Genomic DNA, 6,773 nt, shown 5'->3' with positions numbered 1-6,773 from the left:
TCAGTAAACCAGGCGCGCGCCCACAGCCGGCCTTTAGCCGGCTGTGGGCATGCACCTGGTTTAAAAAATAATTAAATAAGGATCTATGCTAATAGAAAACGACTACTTGCCATGCCTACCAGAAAAACCACATGGGGTAATGCTTTGAAAATCATTGTACAGGTGGAGTAATCATCTTAGAAAGGCTCTTCAATGGTGTAGAAGAATCAGACTTAAAGCCACAGAGTTATAGCACGAAATCCAACTTGGTGGAACAAGTGTGAGATAGAGATATTCTAATAGAGCAGTCATCCTAATAGAGCAGTCACCTGAAGAGAATTCAAGAGATCAGCTAGAAACAAGCAACCTGTATAGAGATCAGCGACGAACAAATTACCCTGTAGAGAGTTCAGCTATGAACAAATTACCCTGTATAAAGATCAGCTAGAAGAAGTCACCTTGTAGAGAGTTCAGTTAAAAAGAAACCACCATGTAGAGAGTTCAGCTACAAAGCAGTGACCGTGTAGAGACATCAGCTAGAAGAAGTTACCTTGTATAGAGTTCAGTTACAAAGAAACCGTCATGTAGAGAGTCCAGCTGCAAAAAATCACCCTGTAAAGAGTTCAGCTACGAAAAGATCACCCTGTAGAGAGTTCAGCTAGAAGAAGTTACCTTTTAGAGAGTTCAGCCACAAACAAATCTCCCTGTAGAGAATTCAGCTACAAAGAAATCACCCTGTAGAGAGATCAGCTAGAAGAAATTACCTTGTAGAACATTCAGCTACAAAGAAATGGGTAGTACTAAAAGCCGGAACGGAATGGAACGGAACGGGGCGCGTGCCAAGTTAATAAATCATTTTTGCAGATTGTACACAGTTTCTTACCATTACATAGTGACTAGAATTGTGCTGAAGTTAGTTTTCTTCTACTTGTAGGCAAGCTAGAAATCGCTCTCTCGAAGTTTCTATTTACTGCCCACTGCACGAAAGCATTTTGCAATTACCTACGCTGAAAAATTATCATTTAACCTGCTACACTATTATTTTGTAAGCACTGTAAGCATATGATTCACAGCCACTAACATACACTCTGGTTAACTCTCGTAAATTATTGCCCATGCTGGCAGACTTCAGAAAACCATCCTCACTGTTACTAAAGAGTTGGACATGAAAATACTGCAGTAGTTTTCCTTTTAGAATGATAAGGAAGCAATTCTACATCAGGATTAAACAGAATTTGATGGATTGGTAAGAGCACAACATGCTATGTGGCGGTGTCACAGTTTTATGTGTTTCCCGCACACATATCACTAGGGATCCGTGTTTCTCCGTACACATATCACCAACTGGCTAGCGATCTGCAAGTCACAGTGATATATTTTTCCCTGGGTATTATGTTCCCAAGGTAAGGCATTCCCCACACACATATCCATAGGGATGCGTGTTTCCTGCATTCAAGTTTGAAGTGCACTGGTGTATACTAGCTGCGCCAGCTACTGCATACAGGATCTGAGTTCCTCAGTTTTGCTGCTCTACTTACTGCTTGTTGCTGCTACTGCTATATAGCTACTGCTTATACTGCTCCTACTAATACACTTGCTGCTACTACTATAACTACTACTTGCTACTATACTACCAGCTATTAGTATTATGTTCTCTTGCTGCTATATACTAGCTAATACTTGCTAAGTACAATTATATTATACTGGCTACTACTTGCTGCTACTACTTTAATAGCAACTACTTGCTACTACTATAGCTATACTATACTACTTGCTGTTACTACTAGCTACCTCCAGCATGCTTTTTTTGCTATTTACGCTGCTCTGCAGCTAAACTGAACCCTCTAGTGCTAACTAACTATATTGAGCCAAAGGACATGTTTAACTGACAGTGTTGGGCAAGTTACTTTTTAAAAGTAACTAGTTACATATTACATATTACTTGCAACTGAACTATTTAGTTAAAGTTACATATTACCCATAAAATAAAGTAACTATAATAATATTACATATTATATTACTTTGTGTCCACAGCTTTAAGCTGTCACGTGTGAAACTACCACCTTATCACGTGACATGATTTTGTTGTCGGACAATGTGCAAATATTGGTTATAAGTAAGAAGCTGGTGAATAAGCTTCATTCAGTAGGCTTCATTACTTCGTTGTGGCTAGGCGTTACTCAGTGGATTACTAACGAGATTAGTAACTTTGTTACTTGTAGTAATACTATTATGTAATATTAGACTCGTTACAGTAACTATATTACTTAGGTAACACGTTACATTTGTAAGTTAAGTAACTTGAGTTATATTACCCGTTTTTATAGCGTATTTTGTTATATTACTTAGTTACCACAAAAGTAATAATATTACATAATGCGTTACTTATGTAACGCATTACTCCCAACACTGCATATGGCTTAATTCAGCCACCAATTGCAATTTTCTGCCCAAAGAATTTAATCATCATCTATCACTTAGGTCACTTAACTCCGCCAACAAAAGAATCCATACTGTTACTCACAACTCAGTATTTCGAATGCAAAACAAAGATTCCATCCTTTGCCATGTTCCTCTCTTCCTCCCCAAAAATTTGGGTCATGTGATACTGTGCATTAAATAGAAACCACTCAGATCATGTGATCTAACTACTCAATAATCAGCTGCTAATTTACAATGAAAATACCACACTGCCAAGGTATGCACTTCATAGTAGCAATAGCAAGCGGGTGCCATAGTCCTAGGAAAATTTGGGTAGGCACATGCCCACCCAGGCCCATCCTTGACTGCACCACTGCCCAGGGCATGTTGTAGTCAGGCTGCTTGATATGACTAAGTACTGGCTATAGCAATAGAAATACAACAGCTAACTTCCTCACTAGGGCGAATGCAGGTGCATTTAGCACCTACATCCGGACTGCCCCGTTTATCCCTAAACTATGCATAACTCTAATACATGCCATGTAGCAGTAATGCAAGTGGACAGTGTTAGGCGTAACAGTAACGCGTTACATAATATTATTACTTAATGCAGTAACAAAGTAATACAACATGCTACATTTCTTATGCTAGTAATATATAATGGATAGTTACTTTACATAAGTAATGTATTACTAAAGTAGCTTATTACCACGTATTACTGTAATATTATTACCTAACGAAGTACTTTTATACATTGTATAATATGTAATATAACATATTACCAGTTACTTTTCAACTAAAGTAATGTATAACTATAATGTGTTGCATCCAATGGTAGTAATGAATATATAACTTTTTAAAAATAGTGGCCTAATACTGCAAGCGGATGTTGGATATTTTAGACCAGGCAAAGTTAATTCACAGTTTATCATCATGGTATTTCAAGATTGCTCCAAATTTTTCATTATTCATTATTTTATCACGGATATTTTAAATTATGTGTAGTACACATTTCACAATAGCAGGATTAACCTATATAGGAATAGAGAAGGTGGGGACTGAAGCTTCCATGCACTTTTGCATTCTCAGCTCCATTATTTTGTAAAGTCAAAAATATATATTCTATTCATAGCAATGGCGGATCCAGGATGGGGCATTTGGGGCAAATGCCCCCCCTCCACCTTGTGGAAGAGCCAGCCATACTTCTGATCATTCAACTTTAGATCAGTTTATAAAACTCATGAAAATATGCACATTTACTAGCACAATTACAAATTCATCTGAAACCAAAGCCAAACTATAGCTGTGAGATTGTAACCCAGCACCTTCGTGAGTACTAAGCGCCTCTAAAAATAATTGCCGTGTTGCTGTTTTTAAGACATTAAGAACCTTTCACACAGCTTTCAAGACTTTACAACCATCTGCAAAGGCCTAAATGGAAAAAAATCAACAGTGAGACACAACTAAGAGGTGATTATTTGCTGCTTCAAAAATACAGCAACTAACAAGAGAATCTGGCTCTCCCCAACCACCTACAACTTAGCCTGTTTGTGCCCCTCCCCTTGCCAGCTCCTGGATCCGCCCCTGCATAGTATAAGGGTTGAAGCTTTATACTTGAATTAAACAGTGAGACACAGAGTTTCATCCTGTCTGCATACATAGTAAGACAATTAGCAATAGCATATTAAATATAATTATGTGAGTAGTCTATTAAATATGGCTTACAACCTTATTCCTATGTATGCCCCTGCATTCAATATACATTACAACTTTCTCCAACTTTTCAAACATACCTTAAGTAGTTAAAGTCTAAGTAGCTAAAGTCTTTGAGCAGGCTGTAGGACCAGGTGTCCTACAGACCTTCAGCACTTGTGCTGTAAAGCATTAATAAATAAATTTAAAAAAAATAAAAAACAATATGTTAAACTTCTCAGAAGTCATTGCTGAGCTGCTGCATTTCAGCTAGATTTACCCACTAAGCTTTATGATCCATATGTAAACATGATTATAGTTATGTCAGTACCATACAAGCAAAATGCAACCTCAGTATCATCACTACTTGACAGTTTGTGATAGTTCACAGACTAGGCCATTTTTTTGATTGTTTGCAATACTTGCAGTGATACCTTTGGTCCCCTTTGACAATAATAGCAGTTTCCCATGTTACATGGGCATTGTGATCCAACACTGCAAGTTGTATCCTAATCAAGTATGCTTGATCCCTATGAGTTTATCAATCATGGTAATACTAAGACAGCTGCTACTTCCTGGTATGCAGTTCTCTTAGGACTGCAGCCAAGGAGCAGGCTATGAAAGGACTCAAGCATCCCAGTATGTCTAAGATAACAAAATACTCTACTCATAAACCGTACATTCTAATGCATCTTACCTAAACGTAACATAATAATCCAGCAATTTGAGCCATGCTTTATCTGTCACTATTTTATGGAGGATTTTAAATCCCGGTTCTTGTTGATTAAAGTAACTAATTTCTGATCCATTACAACATGTAGGGGGACCAATCAGAGGCTGATATTCACACTTTCCTAATATCCAATCATGATCATTCAGAACATGGTGCAGAACGGAAACCCACTTTTCCTATAACCAAAAAAATAAATAAACAAATAAATAAATAATTAGTAAATTTCTTCCTAAAACATACTTTCAGTTTCAGCGAACTTCCTTCACAATGCGGCAGCAAAACCAAAAGTGGTTCCCAATGTTTCCTGACCACTGGTTGAGTCTACCCATTTTGCACACTTTACCAGCGTGGTGTGAACTCTATGATGGAGTAGCTGCAAAGAAATATTCATACCTCAGCCAGTGCTTTCTTCAACTTCTTGGCTTTATGCCATACATCACAAGAATAGTAGATGGTAGGGTACTTGGTTTCTGCAATAAGAGTTTTTATACATTCAATCAAATGTATGTAGCTTCCATAACAGAGTAAGTGCAATATTTGGCACTTTTCCCTGGAGAGTCACATCTACCGTCACCAGATAGAACTAACTCCTTTGTCTTGTATTTATCAAGAAATTTAGCCTAACATGTGTGTGAAAATTCTATAAACTGTTGTCACATAATATTATGTGATCTACACTTCCTTGCTCATCCATGTAGTACTTCTTCACTGTTGGGCAAACAAAGGTAACCATAGAAAGTTGTTGGGGAGATTATTGCCAATTGCATAAAATCAAAAAAACATTTGGATCTTGTTGTAACTATTTCCTGATAGGACAAATCCAGATGCTAACAACACATCAATATTAAATATCTTGCTTTGGTTCTTATTAACATGGAAATTAGAAGAAGACCAATAGAAGCGATGGCCATTTTTGTACATTCCATTAATTTCTACACAACTAGTGGTCACTTCATAGCACACTTGACGATTACAACTACAATCTGGCTCCTGGAACTTCCCATTTGCTAGCTGCATTAGCAGTTTGATTTAACACATTACCCATTGGCTTCCTTTGTAAACGAAACTAACATTATAACACAACAGCTAAACTTTTAGATCAATGTCACCAAGTTGTTCATTCGTCTCAGAGTCCTCACTCTCCTCAGTGTTCTCCTCGGTGTCACTGTCATGGATGCAATTATGAAATGTTTCACAATTATGACATACCTGTTGGATGTATGTGATTCTGCACATAGTATACTTGTAGCATTGAGTAGCTTGTTATACTATTTTTTAATTCAGCAAATGTACAAACATTACCATGTAAACCTTTGTCTGTCCTCATAGCAAACGCTTATTGTCTCCTCATCACTGTTGCCAAGAGGTTGATCACCAGTGCATATTTCATTAAAAGTACAAATCAAATACCAGAAGGGGTGGTGCATTATCAAACCTTGTATCTTTAAATGTGTATGAACTTTCATTTACATCATTTAATCCACAATGGTTTGCACTAATGAGTGGTATAGATGCTAAGACTGGTGATGATGGCTGAAACTTCACTGAATCACTAAAACTATGTAGCTAGTTACTAATTATATATTTACAGGAATGAGTTTTACTAACCTTTCCTGATCTAGTTGGTTCCTGGCACTTCCCATCTGCTTGTTGCTGGCCCAGAAGAAAACACACCATCGCATCATGTTTAATTTATCCCTTCAGTGGTGGATCCAGGGGGGGATGAGGGGCACATGGTCCCCCTCCCCTTCGTTCATTCCTTTCAGAAAAGATTGCACACAAAATCAAGATACTCTAATAGAGCAGTCACTCTATTAAAGCAGTCACAGTGTTCATGAGGCAGTGTAGCTTAACTATGAAGCTATGAATACAGATCTGAATAAGGATCTTTATATACTTTATAGTAAATACATTTGGTAAAGGGCAGCCATTATTGCTGTGACCTTTT

This window comes from Dysidea avara, chromosome 7, assembly GCF_963678975.1.
Source record: "Dysidea avara chromosome 7, odDysAvar1.4, whole genome shotgun sequence".
Classification (NCBI taxonomy): domain Eukaryota; kingdom Metazoa; phylum Porifera; class Demospongiae; order Dictyoceratida; family Dysideidae; genus Dysidea; species Dysidea avara.
This window is presented reverse-complemented; position numbering follows the sequence as displayed.